General features: G+C 46.0%; 1 long non-coding RNA gene and 2 pseudogenes across 5 annotated transcripts; 2 read left to right on the forward strand and 1 right to left on the reverse strand.

Moving 5' to 3' along the window:
- Window positions 1-7794: 7794 nt before the first annotated feature.
- On the reverse strand, window positions 7795-18024 carry LOC147977852 (uncharacterized). 5 transcript variants are annotated; one of them, XR_015617974.1, is made up of 7 exons: window positions 17846-18024; window positions 16877-17011; window positions 8608-8824; window positions 8456-8530; window positions 8260-8362; window positions 8097-8171; window positions 7795-7862 (listed from the first exon to the last, which is right to left on the reverse strand). It is a non-coding gene; the product is annotated as an uncharacterized LOC147977852 (long non-coding RNA). The 5 variants fall into 5 exon arrangements; XR_015617972.1 differs by having other exon boundaries at window positions 7948-8171; XR_015617973.1 differs by having other exon boundaries at window positions 7795-8171; window positions 8608-8756.
- Window positions 9082-16075, forward strand: LOC147977853 (uncharacterized; annotated as a pseudogene).
- Window positions 18025-21744: 3720 nt separating the features above from the next.
- On the forward strand, window positions 21745-23095 carry LOC147977854 (beta-1,2-xylosyltransferease XAX1 pseudogene; annotated as a pseudogene).
- Window positions 23096-24819: the final 1724 nt, after the last annotated feature.

Consider the following 24819-nt stretch of genomic DNA (forward strand, 5'->3'; position numbering starts at 1 on the left):
GGGGGCGGATACCAAAACCATCGCACTATATAAGATGCAATAATAAATGTAAGAAAATGATACAAGTATCTATCTAAACATACAAGTAAGAATATTTTTCCTTTCAGAAAGAAGATAAGAACAAGAGGCTCACCATGGTGGTGTCGGTGATGAGATCGGCGCGGGTGATCGATGGCGGTGAAGACGGGGACGGGGCGTGACGGACCGCTAAATCTAGACAAATCTCGAGGAAAATGGAGCTTGGAGGTCGAGCTTCGAGAGGAGAAAGGTTAAGTAGTGTGGCTCGGGCATTCCATCGAACACCTCATGTGCATAGGAGGTGAGCTAGAGCACCACAAAGCCCTCTCCCCCTCAGCCAGAAAAACAGAGCACTGTGCTCTGTTCTTGCGCGAGGGGGTATATATAGGCACCTCATTGGTCCCGGTTGGTGGCATGAACCGGGACTAAAGGGGAGCCTTTGGTCCCGGTTCAAGCCACCAACCGGGACCAATGGTGGTGGGCCAGGAGCGAGGCCCATTGGTCCCGGTTCGTCCCACAAACCGGGACCAAAAGGTCCAGACGAACCGGGACCAATGGCCCACGTGGCCCGGCCGGTCCCTTGGGCTCACGAACCGGGACCAATGCCCACATTGGTCCCGGTTCTACATTGAACCGGGACTAATGGGCTGAGCCGGCCTGGACCATAGGCCTGTTTTCTACTAGTGACCCAATCGAATATCTGATAAATATGTACTACAATCCGCAACTCTATAGTCTATACACCTGTTAAAGTGAAGAAAAGAAAAAGGAGTCAATTGCATGTCACTGAATACATAAACTACATGCCCTCGCAAAATAAAAACACGTACTCCCTTCGTTTCTAAATATAAGTCTTTATAGATATTTCATTATGGACTACATATGAAGCAAAATATGTAAATCTACACTTTAAAATGCGTCTATATACATTCATATGTGATCTATAATGAAATATCTACAAAGACGTATATTTTAAAAACGAAGGGACTACATCATGCAGTCAATGGCAGACAGCGTAGAGGTTGTTTGGATAGGTGGAATATACAGAATCCATTCTCTATAAACTAGGAAAACGGTTTAACAGAACAAAATCCTGTTTGGCCACCATAACAAATTCCTGGATATAGGATACTTGTTTCCCGTAAACCCAGAATTCCGGGTTTATGGAAAAACATCTACTACTCGTTTTTCTAAAAACGCGATTTGCATATTCTCAATACTCATCCAAAGAGGAGCCGTCGCGCCGCCATGGAGTTCATCCTCCATTATCCTAGTTGTGCGACGACCTTGCGGACCAGGAGGAGCACTCGCCGACGGCCCTGCCCGGAGTCGTTGAAGCCGAAGGAGAGGCGAGATAATGCCGGGGACGACGACCTCGCGGCCACCAGGGGAAGCGCCCACCTGCAGCCGCACGTCGACTCATCGAGGCTCAAGGTCAGGCGAGATGTAATCCGGCCACCATGGGAACCTCTCGCCGGGGTCGCGCTCTCAATCATAGTGGCCGGAGGGAAGGCGGGCAGAGGAGTCAGACATGCTTGGGAAGACTGTCATGCGTGATATACGACAGGTTTCCAAACAAAGAATTAGAAAGGCCCAATTTATTACTTTCCCAACACAAACACGATTTCCCATAAACCTGTTATTCGTAAAAATGGTATTAAAACGGGTTTTGCAAAAAATCTGGTAAAAACTAGTTCTGTATATTCCCATGGCTAACGCCCGGTATCCAAACAACCCCGTAGTGTTTCTCCAATGTGAAAGCGAACCAGCTTCATCCGCCTCGGCTCCTCGGCACCATTTCCCCATTATTATCTCACACGCGGCCCATACATATTTGTGTATATATATCGGGCATTGCAGCTATCTCCTGTACGGTAAATTTCAAGATTTCCCATGATTACCGCATATTTCCGTCCCCCTCGGTATGTGCGTGTGGTATGCGCTATAGGTAGGCTGCACCGGCTGTTGGTCCCGATACGTTATATGGATGATCGGTGACGACACCGATTTTAGATATGAGGAGTTAGAGCACTCCACATTATCGAGTTTGTAGTCATGAGTGGTGGCTTCAGGTGGATTGATGTATGTTCTTGTCAGACCTTTGTGGAATAATTAATAAAGATGTTTCCATGCATCGATTGATTCAGAGGCCGGGGGTTTAACCTCCTTTTCTAAAAAAATGCCAAAGAGGTGCACAATTAAACATATTGATTGTGAGTTCTAGGGGAAACCTGTGTTACTTTTCCTTGAGTTCCCACTCATTTTCTGTCTCAAGCAACCTGATATCAATGGTAGACATAATTACATGATGTGTTAAAATCGATTGAGATTGTCTTAAAAGTTTTGAAAACACTAACGCCCATATGTGTGGACATCTGGCAACTCGTCCATACGCATGGATTCTCGTCCAACCAATTCTGCATGAATCTTGGCGCATTCTAGCAGTTTTTGTGTGCCCGTAGGACTAAGCTAGTGTGTGGGCATTCATTCGGTCGCCCACATGTCCTTTTTCACCACACAGGGGGCTGGTGTGTGGGCGTTTATCACTTCGCCCACATGCCCGTCTCCTCGCCCACACCCAAAGCTGGCAGTTGCCATGTGTTTCTGCAGGGTACATGGCAACTGCCCTAGCTTTGCTTGTAAGCAGATGGCAACTCTCTTTTACCCGAGTTGCCATGTGTTTTTGCATGGTACATGGCAACTGCCCTAGCGTGCACGTAAGCAGATGGCAACTCTTTCTCTTTACATGGCAACTGCCCTTGCGTGCTTGTGAGCACATGACAACTCTCTCTTTTACCTGAATATGATCTTTTGCCATGCCTTTTTGTAGTGCTACATGGCAACTGCCTAGTGTTAGTGGGTGGCAACTCCTAAAGTTTTGAAATCATGGCAACTGCAGTAGACCAGACTATACATGGCAAGTGCAGTTGAGCAACCATGGCAACTGTAGTTGTCCGACATGGCAACCGAAGTTCAGCGACATGGCAACTACAGTTAAACGAACATGGATGAGGGTCTAGACCATGGCAACTGCGGGACGCGCGGTGACTGTCACGCGGGGCGTGCGGGACCACGAGGTACGAGGCCTGACGTATGAGGCGTGTGGGCGTTATCTATTTCGCCCACGCGCACGCGTGTGAGAAGGATCGGGAGGGAAAAAAGAGGTGTGTGGACATTACTTATTTTGCCCACACGTAGGTGTGTGGGCTGTTCATTTTATACACCACACAAAATGTGTGGGCAGATCTCCTAACGCCCACATGTGTGACACTTATCGGCGTCCAAAAGTTTTAAGAACTAGGAGTTGCTTTCTGATTCTGATTCGGAAGATCAGTAAGAAATATTGGTGATACAAGGATATCAGACATGCGGCCTGACGATAGACCATACCACACGTATTGATGAGAAACACAACATCAGATTTGAGACCAACGAGAACATTGCACAAGAAAAATGTACATAGAACTGAAAGAGAATACTCACTCTCTAGTTGGTGGCTTCTTTACACGCATGCTTTTACCCTCTCACTTTTTACCTTCTCACTCTCTAGTTTACAAGGGAAATTAATTAAGTGAGAGAAGAATTTTGGTGGGTCATCCACAGATGTACTTCCCCTCATCCTAAATATAAGCCTTTTAGAGATTAAAATGAGGACTACATACGAAGCAAAGTGAGTGAATCTACTCTTTAAAATAGGTCTATATACATCCTTGTATAGTCCGTATTGAAATCTCTAAAAAGGTCTTATATTTTGAAACGGAGGGAGTAGATATTGTTTCAAGAGTTCCGTTTCAGAAAAGATAATGGCTCGTATTATTAAAATTGATTACAACCAAGAGGTAAGCTAGAGCAAAAAGATGTAGACAATGCCATGCAAACACATGATGCTTCTGGTTGATCTAGTTTATTAATTAATTGACATCTATTAATAATCTTTGCTGATATGCTTCTATCTACTTTTATCCAACTCTTTTATATATCGCGCCTTCAAATTAAATACTCCAACCAGTTCACAATACAGAAAGAGGATTCGGGGTATTATTTACTGGCAGAGATGAAATCCCCCAAATCCAAGTTACAAAAATGAAATCTACCGCCGTGCTGGTCGAGAGTCTTACCTGCATCTATGCACGTCCCGTCAAGGGGATCATAGACTTTCAGTCTCGTTGTTGTTGTTGTTTGAGTACATAAGCAGTAAAACAACAACTTGCCATCATGCATCACGGTCAATGGCATGGGGATATATTTGTACAGAAACGCCATTGGGATAGTGTATGCTTTGCCCCAGATGCTCTTGCCAGAGTCGGTCAGGCTCCATATGTGGGCGTATCCATGAGCAATGCTCAACATCTCTGATTGAACCAGGCATAACGTGCCAGCGAGCTCGCCAATCTGGTCGGACCACCCCAGATGAAATCCCACTTTCGGGAGGCTTCTGATCACCTTGTTCCACTCCTCGTTCTCAAGGTCAAAGCAGATAACCATGTCTGTGTTTTCACTTGCTGGTTGTGTTGATGATGCTAGAGCATATAATACGCCATCAATCACCACCGGACGGCGATACTGCCTGACACGAAGCGGGGGTGACTGTGTCATCCTCCACCTCGCGCCATCTTCTAAAGTGAGGATTTCACAACTCTCAGGTCCGACACAAACCGCCTTTTGTGCACCTGACAGGTTGGCGGGACCGAAGACGAGGATAAAATACCCTGTCGTGGCTGGTCTGAGGCAGGGGAAGACCAGCACCTTCCCCGTGGCAAGGTCCATCAATTTAGCATCCGTGTACCTGAAGTTGATCGTGAAGACTAGGCCGTGGCGGCTCGGGAGAAGACGGGAAAACCGATCAGCTGTGTTGAGCTCCCTTAGGACGTTTCCACCCATGTCCACCAGCTGCACACGCTGGTCGTCGTCGCAGCTGATGAGTAGCGGCTGCGACCGGGACTTGTGCGGGGCGAGGAACTCCGGGCCGCAGATGAGGGAGTCCCACCGTCTGGACACGCACCGTAGCCGGCAAACGTTCTTGACGGACAACCTCGAGAGGATGTCGAAGTTGACATCGTTTGGTACGGCGTCTCCTTCATCCGGTGCAGGGGCCATGGCGGATGCAGAGCCAGAGGGGATCGAGGGAGGCGGCGGCGGCGTGTCCATGGCGGCGTGACCTGGTTGAGTTTTTGTTTTGAAGAAAACCAGGTTGAGTTAGCGTGGAGATATTCTCGGATCCACTTGACCTCACGGGCCGTCTGAACAGTAGCGGCCTGAACTATAGGCACGGCCCATCGTGCTAGTGAGAGGATGGATGGTGCTCGTGCCATCCTACCTACCCCAATCGTGCCAACATATGGCAAACATGAAATAACCCTAAAAACCTGCAAACTCGAAAATAAATGTGATTTTCTTGAGAAGAAGCAAGACACATTAATCACGGAAGCCAGCGCTAGGCGGTCTCCTCGATCGACAACGAGCTGAGTGGCACCATTAGTGAGGTGTCTCTTACTCCTTGCTCGATTGAATACTGAACAATAAGCCATCTCACCAGTCGACACTACTAATCCAGTATCAGCCAAACAGAGGCACGAGATGGAGTAGGTCACCATCACCAAGGTCACAAAAGCGGGTCAGTATTATCACGGCGGCACCAGCTCCACCGCTCCCAAGGTGATGGCTGTCGACGTAGATCCGCAGCGACGCGCGAAGGCGTCCCTTGGGCGGCGCGTCCAGCCTTGCCGCGTGGAAGATGATGAAATGGCCGGTGTAGTCGACGCCGATGTCGGAGTAGAGGTGTGATGGTCGACGGCGGCGGCGGGCGACGCAAACCGATCTTAGATCGGAAAACCAAAAATTAAACGCCGATTAAACTGACTGACGAGAGAGAAAAAAACCCGGATCAAGAGATCGGAATTCTCTAGGGCATCCGGTCAACACGACCGGCAGACGAACCCTAGGTACGGGCGGCGCGGCCCCGGCGGCGGTCATGGAGGCCGACCACCCCGGGGGCGGCGCGCAGGCGGAAGCATCAGGCGATGGCTAGGTTTTGTATCGTTTAGGCTAATACCATGTTAGAAAGGATAAAGGGGATTAGTGAAATTGATGTTTATTGCCTGAGCCTCGTGGACATATATATAGGAGTACAATGATCAACTTGGAGTACAAGACAAGATAGAACAAATCCTAGTCTATCTCGTATTTCCTAACTAAACATAATACTCAACAAGTTAGAAGGGATAAAGGGGAATTGGTGGAATCGTTGATTATTGCTTGAGCCTCGTGGCCATATGTATATGAGTACAATGATCAACATGGTCAAAAAAGTTATGGTGAGATGTTTTATATTCTTTCATCTCTTTCTGGTCATAACCAAGTATGGTGAGATGTATAACATTGCGTGCTTTCTATTTTCTCTTAATAATGGGGAGTTTAGAAGTTACCCTTGAAGATGTTTTTCGGAGTGGAAATCCTCGCCGTCGGCTCCGCTGGAGTAATCCATGGACCAAGAGGGCCTGTCACGAACCTCCAATACAAGACGTAATCTGACGGGCGCATATCATTCCACGAGTCCGGCTGGCGGGAGTTCATCAAGGGAAAGAGAGAACTAAGAGTGGGCACCCTTGTGGTAATCACTATAAGAAAGAGCAACCGCAACGACTGACTATCAGATGATGACTGTTGTTGACCATGTTTAAAACTAAGTCATGAATATATCAGCAGGAGAACTGTTAGTTGATTAATTAGCTTGTATGTTAAGATGAATGTGATACATTGATGTTTGTTTCTTAAGTCGAACAACTTTCAAGTGTTACTGAATTATTTGAGGGTTTGGTTTCAAAATGAATTCATTCTGCTTCAGTTATATTGAGAATCATCCGTACTCATCCCTTTTGCGGGTAGAATATCTGAACAACAACCGCTATGGTGGCATAGTTTGGGCACTAGGCAACTCGCCGATTCCAATGCTGCGTACACCACGAATGAGATGCTAAACTCCAAAAATCCTCATACTGCATGCTAAGTCTGGTTTCCTCGAAGCGGCCACCAATCTTTTCACAAATTAATAACTGCATGCTGAGTTATGGCCATTGGATGTCCAAACAAAAAGACTCTCCAGCTTTCGGTAATCTGCCGAGTCGCTATATCTCTACTCCTAATGGACGAGTTGGTAGCCTGGTACGGTTTATTTTCGTCCCACCTCCCACCTTCTCAGGTTTTTTTCGTCCTCCTCCCACCCCGTATGGTTTTTTCAACTCCCCCTGTCCCACACAAAAAAAAAACGGACCAGAAGGCCAGCCCCCTCGCACAATTAGGCTGCCCTCGAAGTTTTCCTACGACGACGTGAACCACCCCAGCCGCCATCGATCCCTTCGCCGCCGCCACCGATCCCTTTTGTCGTCGATCCCGGCCTGGCCGCAGCCGATCTCATGGAGGCCGGCGCAGATCATGCACATAGGTGACAGTGCCGTGTCTCGCCCTCGCCGCACAATCCCACTGACGCCTCCGCCGCCGCCGATCCGTGGGAGCCCGCCGCACAACCCCACACACACATCTGCCAGTGAGGGTGCCGCCGATCTCACGAAGGCTGTGCCAGATCAGGTCCGCCTAAATCAGGTTCCCCTAAACCCTAAACCCTTCGTCCATTCAACAAGGCCCGATTTAATTATACAGCACATACATACAATAAGACACTTGAAGGTTTCCGGAATTTTACAGATCCGCCGGCAGCACATACATACAATTTGATGGTTCCGCCGGCAGCACATACATACAAGTTGATGCTTCTCTGAATTATACAAACAGCTGATTTACACCTTTTCTTTATAAATGTTCCCAGCTCGACCAGGTTTCAGTTTTTCCTGTAAGCACGTACCAAAGGAAGCTTTACAAAAGGAAGCACGAAAATCAGCAGGTTCAAAGGAAGCACATGCATAAATATTTTACCAGACATATACTAATTATCATCCGGTTTTGTCCTCCTGTACGTTGACATTGAAATTGACCTCTAACCCCTCTTGTTGATCTACATCCCCAACGAAGTATGGGAAATTGTAATAGCAAGGCACCGGAACAGAGAAAGGCATCGGATGTACCTCTACCCCATCTTGTTGATCTACATCCCCAACGAAGTCCAGGTATATCTCTGCCCCGTCTTGTTGACCTTTATTCTGATGTAAACACAACATGAGAAATCATTTTACAGGCCATATTGAGGGTAATTCCGTCGATGAATCCATCCCAGAAATCGTTCCGCACCAAGTCACAACATTGACGAGTACGACCCAATGACTCCAGGTTTGGGGCTTTTGTAAATAACTTGCATTATCAAATGGTTTTTATTTCATCTTCTCATGTTGACCTACAGTTGTGATAGGTCACTCATCACAACAAAAAGTAAGTATGGTAACTTCAAATAGCAAGGCACTGGAACAGATAAAGGCATCGGATGTACCTCTACCCCGTCTTGTTGATCTACATCCCCAAGGAAGTCCAGGTATACCTGTACCCCGTCTTGTTGACCTTCGTTCTTGTATAAACAAGACATTTCATATAACTACCGTGTTACAGGCCATAATGAGGGTAAAAATGTCGACGAATCCATACCAGAAATCGTTCCCGCACCGAGTCACAACATTTACGAGTATTACCCAATGACTCCAGGTATGTACCTTTTGTAAATAACATGCATTATCAAATGGTTTTTTTTCATTATCAATATTAGTCCCTCTGAACCTGGGCAAATCTCCATAAACCTGGGAATGCAACTCATATGGAGAAAATGCAAGTCATAAACCTGGGAACACAAATCTGAGCATGGCTCCTGCAGTCATATGGAGAAAATGCATGGCTGAAGTGACAATTATCAAGCAGATTACTAACAGGAATAAGCATCAGGGGTGTAAACTGAATTCCAGTAATAAAGAGCATCAATTGTAGTTGAAAAGCAGTAGTAAAGTAAAATTAAAGCTTGTGGCTGGGGTCATATATAAACATAATGCATGTTATATCAAATTTCTCATAACACGTTCTTTTATGGGCATACATGATGTTATTTAGTACTATTTTGTTCAAGGTGTGACTAATATTTTCTTCTCCAATATCAGAAATGTTTGGGTAGCCATGCCTGACAAAAAAACTAAACCATGCCACACTCATATTAAGAGTATCAATAGTATACTTTTGGATGGTAGTTTTCCTAAAAGTGCTATAATGATCGCCCTATATGTTGTAACTTATTATATCCATGATATTTTTGGCAGTTGAGTGGTTATGTTTCTTTTTGTATTGATGAAAGTTTGACAAACGATGAACTGGAGTCATTGGGTATTAGGAAATGTGACTGTGATTCAGTAGATTTCCCTTCTGCCATAATAGTGATTCAGCTGCAACTTTTCTTCATATAATCCCAACGCACAAACACATGTAGGACAACAATAATGACAACAATCATGGAAAAACATACCATTACCAAAAACAAAGGGACAAAATGATATAAGCTGGTTTACATGGTAATATAAAAGGATATAGGGAGGAGCCATTGCAAAGAGCTCAATCAGAAGACAAGAAAATATATGTGATGTTCATTGACTCTAAAAGAAACCAAATAAAGATTCATCTTAAACAAAAACATCCGATGGACAATGTCGCAATGGGACACACCTTCCCTTCTTGTGCTTATGGGTGTTCATATTCTTCTGTGAGCCTAACCACTAGCTTTTGTTCTGTTCCTGTAGGTCCAAAATCTCGGCAAAACGATGACTGCCCAAATTCCCATGGTCATGATGGTTTAGATTTTGCACCAGCGTCTACCCCAACTGGTTCCCAGACAACATCTCTACTCCTGAATGATGCCAAGCGGTCTACCAGAAAGCATCATAAAGAATGCAGTAATAACTTGACAGAAGACCAAAGGGAGCGGAGAAACGCACGAAGGCGAGAAAATTATCGGAAGAAAAAGGAAGAGAATACGATCAAGCTTCAAAGTGAAAACTACAATGTTTCTCGACCCCCTCTTGGCGATATCACTAATGTTCATCAGCCTTCGCATGAGATACCAGGTACGGATCTAGAATTTATTCTTGGTTAATTGTAGCGTAAATTAGGTAATGGTAGCTATGGTGCAACGCGATAAAGAAAGCAACAATAACTTCACAGGCGATAAAAAGAAGCAGAACAACACGCGGAGGCGAGCAGCTTATCCGAAGAAAAAAATATGAGGATATGACCAACCTCCAAGCAGAATTTCAGTGTGTTTCCCGACCCCCTCTTGGTGATATAACAAGTGTTGATCAATCTTCCCATAGCATATCAGGTACATGTGCTTAATTTTTCAGTTCATAAATTAAGTAATCATTGGATAGAATGACTTCATTCTGCAGCTTCGTGCTTGCTGAACATGGATGATATGGTTATGTTCCAATTTTATTGTTCAACCAGCCAACCCAACTAGCTCCAGCTATACATCCTTGTCACATGCTGATGCAACGTTGCCTACTTCGAGTACTCCCATTGATGGGTTCATTGATGACAATGTACTAGCTGGATGGCAACGTGAGAAAGAAGAACAAAGGGAGCAGAGAAACGCACGGAGACGAGCATCTTATCAGAAGAAAAAGGAAGAGGGTATGATCAACCTCCAAAAAAATAATCAAGTGCAGCGTGAGCGACGAAAGGAACAACGAAACTGCAGGACCCCTGATGAGCAGGGGGATTCAAGTGCGAATAGAAAGGTAGACTATGCTAGGAGGAAAAACACCCTTTGTGCTGAATCGATCGCAATGCCACGTCCAGATCTAGCTAGCGCATTGTCCAACTCTCACACTTTCAACCCTCACGCACATTGTCCGACTCTCACACTTCCAACCATCACACAACAATTCGACATTGAACAGATAGATCATGCCACAACCGACAAGTCGGCCCCCACATACATTCGCAACACCGAAACCGATGGTAGTTATCCCATCAATGATCATCTTTCATTTTGTAGTCATTCATCGGTTATTTATAATGATTCGATAATGTTGTAGGTGCATACCTAAGCAGAACCCTAGGTGATGGTGACGTAGATGGCAACCTCGACAAAATCAATGAGCACCTACCAAATGCCGACCAGCAAACCAGTGATCCGGTAACAAAAGCGGATTATGGCTCCCCCGAGCAGAGTCATGGGTCCAGAGCTCAGCATAGGACGAGAGAGCGAGCTTGCAAGGGAAGTATGGCGGCGAATAAGCGTCAGGACAAAATTAGCAAGCGAAAATCATGTTTGTAGGTGCCACGTGGTGAGAGGAAGGCTCTGCTAGATCATCGTAATGCAAGCTTTGCATGTAGGGCGAATACCCGAACTGTCAAGACCATCTCCACATCGGAGATTAACTCAACGGGACAACCTACCATAGTTGAAGCAAACGGTGCCTCAACATCATCTAGCACGCCAGAGTACATGATCAGAAATGAAGGTAACACCCCCATCCTTACTCTCCGATCGTCCCTTGAGACTGAACCCTCATTTGTGTTGTTTGGCACCTGGGCAGACGACATGGACGCTTACCTCAATGGTCTCATGAATGATAATGCCAATCCTGACGACCTCTTTGACGATGAATATTACCTGTTTGCTGGTGAAGGTATGTACACCCGCTTGAGCGTGATCCACATTGTTTGGGGTATCACACTTATTAGAAACATTGTTTGCAGGCTCAGATGCTGATGACATGGAGCACGACGAATTGGAAGACTCAAGTCACAATAACTATGTCGACCATGATCCACTGGACTATGTGTACTCAAACCTCCCAGACAACACACACATCCTAAAGCATGCCGCGAACTGCGCCCACTGCAAGGCCAAGAAATTTGAGTCCGAGGTCCCAGGATTCTGCTGTCGCAGTGGGCAGATCCAGCTGAAGCAACCGGAACCCATCCCGGAGCTCATGAGGCTTTGGTCTAGCAGTGGTGCGGACTCTAGGCATTTTCGGGAGAACATACGGTTATTCAACAGCCACTTCTCCTTCACAAACCTCGGCGTCAGCCTCGATGAAAGTTACACAAACATGAAGTCTGGGGTGTACACGTTCCGGGCACACGGCACCATCTACCACAACGTTCATTCCTTCGGGCCAACATCCCGTCCAGAGCATCTACAGTTGTACTTCTATGACGACGACCCAGGCCTAACCCATCGCAAGGCTGCCACCAAGCAATTAGACCAGGATGTCGTCAGAAAGTTAGTGGACATACTCAGGGAAAACCCATACTCACAGCAGTTTAGGAGTTTGGGTGCGCACAGGGACAACCTCGACGACTACAGGATAGACCTCAACACTGACCAGAGACTAGACCAACGGAAGTATAATAAACCTCTGTGATCTGAGGTCGCTGCAATTTGGGTGGAGGGCACTGACCTAGCGAAGAGGTTCGATCGTAGGATTACACTTTGCGGGAATGACAACCAGAGGAACAGTATACATGTTACGGCTGACTCGTATGACCCGCTCTCTTACTCACTCTTCTACCCAAGGGGGGAGCTCGGTTGGCACCCGAAACTACCTAAACGTGATGTCCCTTGGCCGGTTGTGCAACAACCAAGAGGTAGACATGATGATGATGATGATGATGATGATGATGAGGATGGAGGTAAGCCTTATGCGTATTCTGTCGTTTTGATGAATTGTATAGTTCTCATATGAATCTTAACTTATGCGTTACTCATACATGTGCAGAGGGGAATAGCAGGTTATGCGTCTCCGTGAGAGACTACTACTGTTACATGCTGCAGACACGACCTGGGATATTCAATCCCATACTCTGTGGAGCACGATTGCTCCAGCAATGGGGGGTGGACATGTACATCAAGATTGAGAGTTGTAGGTTGAAATGGTACAGGAAGAACCAGACAAAGATCTGTGCCGACCTGTATAAAGGAGTTGTTGATGCAATTACATTCGGGGAGACACGGGCAAGTGCTGTTGGAGTAAGGATAGTGCTCCCTGGAACGTACCCAGGTGGCGACCGCGACATGAAGCGGAGGCATATGGATGCCATGGCAATTGTCCATACATACGGGAAGCCTGACATCTTCTTGACCATGACCTGCAACCCTAACTGGGAAGAGATAACGAATGAGTTGTTTCCTGGTCAGACAGCGCAAGACCGACCTGATCTTGTGGCCCGTGTGTTCCATGGCAAGCTTGAGGCTATGAAAGAGATGTTGTTCAAGAAGAATATCCTGGGTGTTGTTGTCGCACATGTATATGTAGTCGAGTTCCAGAAGAGGGGCCTCCCCCACGCACACTTTTTGTTGATCATGGATTCTGCCTATAAGCTTGTCGTTCCAGAGCAGTACGACCGACTCATTTCTGCCGAGCTCCCAGACAAGCAGAAGTATCCAGAACTCCACGCCTTGGTGGTTAAACATATGATGCACGGACCATGCGGTGCTCTCAACCCCAAAAATGTGTGCATGCAACAGAATGAGTGCAAGTGCAGATACCCGCGGCCGTTCAATGAAAACACGGCACAGGGGAAGGACTCATACCCAGTTTATCGTCGTCGAGATAATGGCCGACAAGCTAAGGTCCGGGGTAAAATGTTGGACAACAGATGGGTTGTGCCGTATAACCCTTACCTTCTGTGGATGTTCAATTGCCACATCAACGTTGAGGTTTGCTCCAGCATAAAGGCCGTCAAATACCTTTACAAGTACATATACAAGGGCCATGATAGGGCTTCTTTCAGCATCGACCAGCCCGACGCCGATGGTAACATTGATGAGATCAAAAGATATGTAGACGCGAGGTGGGTTACTCCTCCAGAGGCGATGTGGAGGATATTTGGCTTCCCCTTGTGTGCCAATGACCCGCCTGTCCTACAGTTGCCTCTTCATCTCCCGAATATGCATAGGGTGGCATTCAATGAGCAAGCTCACTTGACCGATGTATTAGCCTCTGAGAATGCTTCCAAATCCATGTTGACAGAGTATTTCAAAGCTAACCAGAAACACCCGTGGGCTAGGAATATATTGTACAAGGATTTTCCTGGAAGGTTCACATGGCAGAAGGGTAAGAAGTATTGGAAAGAGCGGGTGGAGCATTATCAGATAGGTCGAATTGTGTCTGCCAATCCTGCCGAGGGGGAGCGATACTATCTGCGTGTGCTGCTAAACCACGTTGCTGGCAAGACATCCTATGAGGACCTGCTCACCGTGGACGGTAGGCTATGCGGGAGCTTTAGAGAGGCTGCTGAAAGGTTGGGACTCATCGAGGCAGATAACACGCTCGACGACTGTCTTACCAAGGCAGAGCAGTGGGCGATGCCAGGTTCGCTCAGGAGGCTCTTCGCAACAATTTTGGTGCACTGTGAGCCAAGCGACGTGCGTGGTTTATGGGATAGGCACTTCGAGCCTATGTCTGATGACTATCGGCGATCACACACGTGCCCGATTGAGGTGGAACAGATGGTGTTGCTTGACATTAGGGGTATGTTGCAATCCATGGGCAAAGACATAGCTAATTTCGCTCTTCCATGCATTGACGATGCATTCGACCCAACCGAGGGTGAGGCCAGAGAAGTGATCGAGGAATCCAACATCGATTTTGACATCAACGACACTAAATTGGCATCGTCGCTAAACTTGGAGCAGAGGGTTGCATACGATGAGATACTAGCTGCTGTTGAACACGGTAATGGGGGTGTGTTCTTTGTTGATGGCCCGGGAGGTACAGGGAAGACCTTCCTGTACAGGGCACTACTTGCCAAGGTTCGAAGCGAGGGAAACATCGCTATCGCTACTGCGACGTCGGGCGTCGCCGCTTCTATCATGCCTGGAGGTAGGACTGCCCACTCAAGGTTCAAGATCCCATTGAGCTTCGACCATGGCGCCTCATGCACCTTCACAAAGCAGAGTGGGACCGCCAAGCTACTGAGGATGGCCTCATTGATACTATGGGACGAGGCCACCATGACTAAGCGACAGGCGGTCGAGGCACTGGACAACAGCATGCGCGACATCATGGGAAGACGGGACCGACCATTTGGAGGAAAGACTGTTGTGTTTGGCGGGGACTTCAGGCAGGTGCTTCCGGTAGTCAGGAGGGGGTCCCGGGGTCAGATAATTGATGCAACCCTCTGAAGTTCACATCTCTGGAAGGGTATGCGCCAGCTAAGGCTCGTCACCAACATGAGGGCTCATAATGACACCTGGTTTGCGGATTACTTGCTTAGGATAGGCAATGGCACCGAGGTAGTTGACGATCAAGGAAACATACGACTCCCTAAAGATATTTGTGTGCCGTCTACAGGCGAGGGTGACGACCTGGAGAAGCTGATTGACCATGTGTTTCCGAGACTAGATGACAACATGTTTGATCCGAATTACATGACTTCTCGCGCAATCCTCTCCACCACGAACGACAACATTGACAAGATAAACATACGCATGGTAGAGCATTTTCGGGGAGAAGAATTAATCTACCATAGCTTTGACAGTGCAGAGGACGACCCATATGGCTACTACGCTCCTGAGTTCCTGAATGGATTGACTCCCAACGGTCTGCCTCCGCATGCACTCAAACTGAAGCTCAACTGCCCTGTGATACTTCTGAGGAACATTGATCCAGCTAATGGTCTGTGTAACGGGACGAGGCTCCTCGTCCGAGGTTTTGAGAGGAATGCCATTGACGCAGAAATCGTGATTGGACAACACGCGGGTAGGAGGGTCTTCCTTCCTCGAATACCCCTATGCCCGTCTGACAACGACATGTTTCCATTCAAGTTCAAGAGGAAGCAATTTCCTATAAGGCTTATCTTTGCTATGACGATTAACAAGGCTCAAGGGCAGACTATTCCGATTGTTGGCGTGTACCTACCTAATCCGGTGTTCTCTCATGGTCAACTCTATGTCGCGTTGTCTCGAGCCACTGCGAAGATGAACATAAAGATCCTCATTGAGAAGCAGAAGGAGAAGGATAATGGCAATAATCAAAGCAGTAAATCAAAGAAGCGAAAAAGACCTGCCTTGTCCTTACAGACCTCAATGAAGAACATCGTCTATAAGGAAGTCCTTACAGGCTGAAGTCCGCACTTAAGAAACTGGTGGTTTTTTTTTACTGAAATCTTATCTTTGGTTGTTAGCAACTGAGCTTTATTATGTTTATACAAAAAGTCAAATATTAATAATATTTCCTCGGAGTTGTGACTTTGCAAATTACCATTTTTTCCTGTATATGACAAACCTGGTACGTGCATCCTATGTGTTTAAACGTGCACGACCACTATGTTTTCCTGCACAGATATTGCACACTGCACGTGTCACTCAGATGCTCTGAAACTAGACTCCATTGGAGTGCTCTACTTTAGAGAAATATTATGATGCGGCCCCAAAGCAGGCACACAAAATGTCCCCAAAACAACATTTGCGGTATAGTTGTTTCTTAGTTTCATTTATTTTGTGTCTGTTTGCTCCTTTTACCTTTTTTAGGTAGCTGGAGCTAGACTCCAATTAGGTGAACTCCTATCTAATGTTTCAGAAATGGAAATAGCAGCAGCATCGTCGTTGTTGAGGTTTTCTTTTTTTCTCCTTGTTTCTGGCATAGCCATGGTCAACTCGTGGTACAGACTATTACTTGTAGTTTAGATTATTTTTCCTTTTGGTAGATTTCTTATGTATATTATTCTTTTCCTGGTTTGTAATCAATCATCTACTACATCTAAGTAAAACGTCGTTGCGGACATTTAACACACTGCAGTATTCATTCTTTGCTTAACATTAGCAGACAATGTAAATAACCAAGCTCACAGCATTCTGAAGCGATCTATTAGCTACTTCAGCAGACAACAGACATAGAGAAGGAAGCAATATTTGATTTGCTCATACCAGTGGAGCAGCGAATTCTGCCCAAGGTTTCTCGCAGCACTTGTGGTCGGCGGCCAGGATGTGCACCCACAACCGCTCCTTGTTGTTGGCCTCTGCGTCCTCCTCCCTCGACGCGAGTCTATGCGGGGAGTTGATCTAGAAAATCCTGTTGTTAGTTATAACAAATAGGTGACAAGAAGTAAACAAGAACTATGTAGTGCAATATATGTGTCACACAGTATACTTTGAAATGTGTAATATGAGATTCTGATATAATGGTTGGCCTGTAACACACCTTGAACATGCACTGAAGACCCTATTTTAAAAAGGATTTAATATAATTTGTAGTGATTCTTTTGTCAGATTGATAATATATTGCTTCTTATGCTTGATGGTTAATTTCTTGGCATCCTTTTTATCCCCTTATTATTCTGATTGGTCAAAACTATAGGTGCAAAGCATGCATACATCTCATACAGTTCAGTACAAGAAGAAATGTAGGCTCTGAAGGCTCAAAGCAGGCATACTCATGAAAAGGAGTTCTTTATTATCTTGCATGTAATTTCACCAGAACGATTATTTTGGTTATACCTCACTGAGCAATGATAAAAGATACTGAACATTGCAATAGTGTATTTTCCTTCTCCCTTTTATTAGGTTATAATATGTTCATGGACATAATTATGAGGATTATAAGATGGTATTTTTTCCCCATAATTCCCCAATACTTTGCCCATCTTATTTTTGCATAAGATTCCATTATTTCAACATTGTGGTCTACTATATCAAGTTCTATTATTGCCTTTTAAGATATATATTTTGTTTTCCACTAGGATCCAGAGTTTGCCACGAGCAGTGCGACTGTCTAATATCTGGTTTCCTCCACTCAGTTTTATACACTGTTAATATATATACTCATGTGTGTGTTCTGCTGCAGAATGATACAATGAAACAACATAAATGAATACAGGCTTTTCTTGCTATATTCACCTGCGAGCGCTTGTTCCGGATATACACATATAAATCAGGTCTGCACCGCCCTTTCTCTGAGCAGAAATGCTTGTAGCGTCTCTCCTTGTTTTATTAGGAGTAAAAAAATTAGAATAAGAAGGTGTGAACTCTTCTTGGGCTTGATATTGTAAACCTCCCCTGCCATCCCTTCTCCCCCTCCCTCCTCCCCCCTCGTCCATCACAGATCCATAACAGATAACCAAGGAACATCAAGAAGTGAACGAGCATCAAGGATAGTCAACAAGTAAAGCAAGTGCATCTAGGTGTGAACATCTGTGTATATTTCTCTTATCTACAAATGTGTAATAATTATCTTATGTGGAACAACCAAATTCATCAAACACAATGATATCATGCCAGCACTCCAGCTAAATTAAAGTAGTATATACTCATCTACTATTTCACATCGAGATCCATTGTGTCTAGCAAAATTCTGCCATAAATCCATCAGTTAACCACACACGGTTTTTAAGGCAAGCAGTGACAAGCAGTTTTTAGAGCAACCAGTAGACAAGCAGTTTGTAAGGCAAGCAATTTTACTCCTAAACTGTCAGATGTAGTTTTTGTACTCCATCTATACTCACTTAATCCCGTTATCATGTTCATAGTCACTTGGATTCTGTTTAATCATGTAAATTCACTTACCTACTGTATAGCATTTAATCATGTTTATACTCTATCTTTGCTGTACTACCTCGATGATATATACTCTCTGTTTAAGTAATAAAAAATACAGCAGTCCTGCATGTTATATACTCCCATTCGACCATCCCCTAAAAACTGAATCACAATGATGTCATTGTTCTGCTACAACAGAACAATTATTCCAACAGAAAAACTAATCTAACAGAACTTGTAATCAGGACGTTACAATACATAGGAATCAATTTACCATCATTTGTTCGGATGATGCAAAACATTGTGGGTATAGAAATATGCTACGTGCCATGTTACAAACAGAACAAAGTTAACATGAAGAGCCTCACCAAGGAGCGTGCGTGCAAGTGCCGACGGCAGAGACGATGGCAGGGGCAAGCTGGAGCTGGCAATGCCACGACGACGCCTTGTGGGCGACTTCTTGGACATGGAACAGCAGCACGCCATCGTTGACTACCTGTGCGGCAGCGGCGGCGGCTCACAGGATCCAAAATCGTCTTCCACGCCCACGGCTGTTGTATCCACGGGCGGCATCTCCTCAAGGACGGCGCTGCTGCATCATTTGCCCGCGTCCTTGCTTCCTTGGCCGGCTCTGCTTGCTGCTCGTGGACGCTGGTGTGCTTCCCTGATGCCGCCAGAATGGAGCCACCGCAGAGGCGACGCCATCAGGACTGCAGCAGCCGCCTCCTGGACCGAACCCCCACTGTCGCATACCAATGGTTGGAGCAGCACGTCGCGGACGAGACCGGAGCTGATGAGGGCAGCTGGGTACAGGGAAGACGGTGGGTGGCCTAGATCCGACCTCGGGGTGGGGAAGGTGGAGGCGGAGGGTGGAATGCGACAGGGCCGGCTGCGTGAGATGTAGATCTGCTGGTGGCGCGTGTTTAGGGAGGAGGAGAGGAGGAGGCGGTCGGCACGGTGGGGAGAGGAAGGGGAGATCGATGGACGCCATCGCCGGGGAGAGGAGGGGGAGAGAGTGAGCGGCTGCGAGGGGGAGAGAGTGGGTGGGGAGATGGTTTTTTTTCTGAGCATCGGCTGGGGAGGGGTGGCCCGTTTAACTCAGCCGGACCGTGCCGTGGCGGGCCGGCCCATTTGGCTAGGTCTGTCTGTGAGGAGGAGAGACTGGGTAGGGAGAGATCTGGATAAGGTTGTAGGGTGAAAAAAAACTGCAAATAAAAATATCTGTGTTAGTCCCACTTTTGGTTTTATTATATACTATACAAGTTTATTTATATATGCAGTATAAAATACTATTATATTTTATATGTTCCACCTTTGTTCAACATAGATAAGGAGTGATGGACCTGGATGATGTTTCAAGAAATCAACTGACATATGCACTGACGTAATGATGGCAGATCGGACTGAAACACCATGAGATCTATATATGTTATGCATGCTAGTACAAAGGGTGCATTATTTTATATATTTTTTTTCAGAATGTAGGAGACACAAATATGGATATTAAGCGGAGATGCACAAAAAAAAATCCATTGCCAGGGGCTCCGAAGCGACATCACTGCAAGGGGCCAACAATTCATCGTATTTTTTACAACATAATGATATGGAAGCGGTGATATCTCATAAAAAAAGATGTCAATTTAAAGTTTATCACACAAGGTATTCTTTTCAATGTTATCATCGATCTTTCCTTCGTCATATTGCCTTCCATGTTCACTTAATTAGGCATTTTTATACTAATTGGCTCATTTTTGCAATCATGCCGACAGACTATGTTTGTCCTCGTAGAGTTATTATAGTCATCGAATCAATCATGTCTGCCCCCAAGAAAACCAAATTCGTGGACATTTGAAGATGCCTTGTTATCAAAATATTTACCTTTATATAACTTCATCAAAATATTTGAGAAGCCCGTGGCAACGCACGGGGATTCTACTAGTATCAGTAGTACTCCATGATGAATTAACTCTGACAAATGTGACAGGAGGAGAAGAAGCGTTGCAAAGATGCAGGATGTCACCATGGTGGGGATGGAGGTCTTCAACTGCCTCGCCTGCTATCTACCCCTCAGACCTCCGATATACCAGGTAGGTAACCCAACGCATCACATCCACCATACGTATGTACTCTCACCAGATCAAGAAGTGAATCGGGTCATGATTGGTCGATGGCCATGTCCACGGATCGATCTAATTAATTCCATCCACAAATTAAGTGAGGCCAACGCGACTTCTGATTGGTTGTTTCCCATGTCACACGGATCGATGCTCCTCTTAAGCACATCCTAGCCGTTCGATCACATCCGACGATGAAAGAGACATCTCCCGTCTCATTATTTTTGTTTCATCGACTCACCAATCATGACCGCTTTGAAACGCTTTGTGCGGGAGTCGGACCCGAAATGTTTCGGCAGGAAATTCCAATGGAGAACAATGGTCGGGTCGCGTGGGGCCCGTCACGGCTACCTTGGATTGCGTTTTTCCCGTTTTCGTTTTTTGAATTCTAGATCCGGGAGCGAATCCGGAATAATTTGCTTCGTTACATGACGTGTAGTGTTTCCTCGCGCCCATATCGCTTCTCTTCGCCAGTTTGCTTTGTAGGCCTCACTTTGCATGGCTTCCACTCCTTCTCGTTCCAATTGCGGGACGGTCCATTTAGCTTAAGAATACGAAAGGTGCTCCGGTTTTCGGGGGTTTTCCGGTCCGGGGCGGCGCCCGTGTTGTTGTTGGTATGTTAAACCATGGGTAGACGGACCATGGGCGGCCTGCGGGCGGGCGGTGTCGTGTGCACGGTAGAGGTGTGGAACTGGGGTAGTGTTGTGTTGTTGAGATGTACTCCCTCCTTGCCATTATATTAGGCGCCTAAGTTTTTTGCACGAAAATTAGCGCGTGCACGATCTCCTCTAAGTCTCTAACTACCTGGTTGACCAATCCTATTCTTTGTATTATATTAGTGTGAAATTAAGGAATAGAAGCTTTGGTTTTGGAGATCCCCTCGTCAAATATAAAAAAACAAAAATCAAACCGATCAACGAAAAAAGGAAAGAAAATAAAAGAAATTTTTTTTTGAGACGAGACGAGACGAAGCAGACGGACTGTCGCGCGACCCTAAAATAAAATAAAAAAAGAAAGAAAAAAAGATGGACTGTCGCGCGGGAGGGGCGTTTTGTTTGCGTGCATGATATGCATGATATATGGCGACGAGATGTATAGGCAGGAGACCAAGAGAAGAGAGAGAAAAAAAAACTCATTGTAGCATGCATGCATACGCGCGCGTGGGAAGGACTTCCCAGTGAGGCCGCGCCACAGTGCACGAAGCAGCATCGCGTCCCTGCGGTGGTCTTCTCCATCGCCGGGTACACGGACAACTTCTTCCACGACAACACGGACGTGCTGATCCCACTGTTCTTCACCACGGCGCACCTGAAAGGCGAGGTGCAGCTGCTGATCACCAACTACAAGCCATGGTGGGTGCAGAAGTACACGCCGCTGCTGCGCAAGTTCTCCAACTACGACGTGATCAACTTTGACGCCGACGCCGACGTGCACTGCTTCTCCCGTCCCCGCGGGTACCTCGATCGGCCTGTACCTCATCATCGCCCCTCACCCGACCCGCAACCCGCGCAACTACGTACACCATGCTGGACTACACGCGCTTCCTCCGAGCCGCGCACGGGGCGGAGCCCGGGATGCTGCCCCGGATGCTGATCATCTCGTGCGCCGGCACGCGCAAGCTGCACAACCAGGACGAGGTGGCCGCCGCCGCGTCGGAGCTCGGGTTCAACGTGACCGTGGCCGAGGCCGGCGACGACGTGCCGGCGTTCGCGGCCCTGGTGAACTCCGCCGACGTGCTTCTGGCCGTGCACGGCGCCGGGCTGACCAACCAGATCTTCCTGCCGACCAACGGGGTGGTGCTGCAGATCGTGCCGTGGGGGAACATGGACTGGATGGCGACCAACTTCTACGGGCAGCCGGCGCGGGACATGCAGCTCCGGTACGTGGAGTACTACGTCGACGAGGAGGAGACGAGCCTCAAGGACAAGTACCCGAGGGATCACGTGGTGTTCAAGGACCCCAAGGCCCTCCACAAGCAGGGGTGGCAGGCGCTCGCCGACACCATCATGAAGCAGGACGTCAAGGTGAACATCACCAGGTTCCAGCCCTTCTTGCTCCAGGCCATGGACGAGCTACAGGAGTAGCTAGCAGGATCGTCTCCCCAGCCAGCCCAGGTAAACTCACATCACAGCCACCAAGCACTGCACAACAAGCAAACACAACAAGGAGAAATGCAGACTAATGTGATTCTAGGACTAGTTGCTACTGCTGCTGCTGGTGGTGGTGGAAAGGGTGATGATTTGAATCTGATCAAAAGTGGAGGCTTCAAAGTAGACGGTTGTTTCTGTCATGTTGAGGATTCAAAGAACCTGCCCTAGTGGATCGTCTTGTTGTGCACTTGTCCTTGCCACTGTAAATGGGAGGATCATCTATGCTTTCTCCAACACCCGGGAAAAAGACACTGCTGTGTTGCTAATGTCCTTGTCTCTATGAAAGAGTAGGAGCATCCTGTTTGGGATGTGCGTAGTCAATTTTGAGAACCACTGTTGTGTCGAAGGTGGAGTTTCACTGAAATTTGGACAGTGAAAGGAAAGAACCAATTGCGAGTGTGGCGAGAATGATGATGGTTTGCTGGTAGGCCGGACAGCTATGCCTTCTGTTAGTCCTCTATGTTTATTTTCATGTGAGGCTTTACCTTATCTGTTGTTGTTCAACTTTGTGGCTGTATGAACAAGGTCTTCTTCCCAAAAGGCTTAATGGCTTGTTATATATATGGTTTCTATGCAGATATGTTCTGTTACATTACATGCTATTAAAAGGGATGAGAAAAGTGGCCACAATATTTCCTGTCACTACAAAAATACTCTAGAACTGAAAAGATTTCCAGATTTCATATCCAATAGCGCTTGCTTTTTCTTTGTTAGTACGTACAACCATCAAAACCATGTGCTATTTTTTAGAAGAAAATTGGTATATAACTGTCAGTATCTACTAATACTAAATTTGATGAAATGGCACTTTTGTGAATCTGCAGTTGTGCCTCAGCTGTGTTGCAATTTCTTATTTCCGCATTTGAAATCTTATCTATTTGCATTACATCACTGTTAGTTTTTTCTGCTGGTTATCTTTCTTGTTAGGTACAAATTGCACTCGCAGTTATAAATGTTTGCAAATGCACAATCATGATAATCTAGACTTGGCACCATGCAAAATTTTCTTTTCAGAAATTTCCTTTTCTCCGCAATGTGTTTTCGCAGAAAGTACCTTCAGAAAACCACTGAAACTAGGATGCACATAAGGGTTGTGTGATGATCCTTATAAGTTCTGTAGTGACATGTTCTTTTAGAGGTAGTTTATGTTTAAGAATAAGATGTCTTTGGTGGTTGCACTTTGTATGCTCAGGGAGAAATGTTCGGATAAATGTTCAACTGTTTTCTTTTTTTGTGGTAGTTTGTGTATTTTCTTTTTTTAGATCAAGAGAACATTGGATACAACCAAACAATGGGCTGACTAAACCCGTAGACACAATAACTAATCATGATCATAAAATCATATGATGATACTCTAAATAAACCTATACAAATACAACGACAATAAGCTGCATTTTTAAAAATACAGGAAAATTTAACAGCAGCGCTTTTCAAAAGAAACGTTACTGCTACTTAATATTATCAGTAGCGCTTTCCCCTACAAAACGCTATTGCTAATTAGGTATAGCAGTAGTGTTTGCTTTCAAGCGCTACTGCCACTAATTAGTTATAGCGCCTTACTGGTAGAGCTTGTACAAGCGCTACTGCTAGCTATAAAACAAGCGCTACTAGTAGGGTTATCCCTGATAGTGAACGGCTAATATCTGGATGGCCCGTTTCGCGCCCTGGATCGGCGCGCCCCGTTTCGGCCTTTCATTAGAAATGGTAAATTATTTCTATATAACACCTGAACTAACTCTATAACAAACATTTACTCCTCAATATATTGCTCAAATTTAAATAAACTTGTAAACTAAAAAACACCAACATCTCTCTCAACGAAGGATGCATGAGCTCAAGAGTTCTCTCACTGACCCATTTTTCGGTGTTTGGTAGCCTGCACGGAGCCTCCTCAGCATGCACGAGCTCAGCTCAAATAGCCTCTTAACATGCACCAAGAGAGAACACCCCAACATGCGTTCACTGGTCAGCACGCATGCATGAGCGAAGCGAGCGATAATGTGTTTAAAAAATGTACTGAATTTGTAAAAAATATATTTAATTTTCAGAAAATGTTGAGAATACCAAAATT

Source organism: Triticum urartu, chromosome 3A (genome assembly GCF_056163025.1).
Source record: "Triticum urartu cultivar PI428250 chromosome 3A, HENAU_Tu73, whole genome shotgun sequence".
NCBI lineage: Eukaryota > Viridiplantae > Streptophyta > Magnoliopsida > Poales > Poaceae > Triticum > Triticum urartu.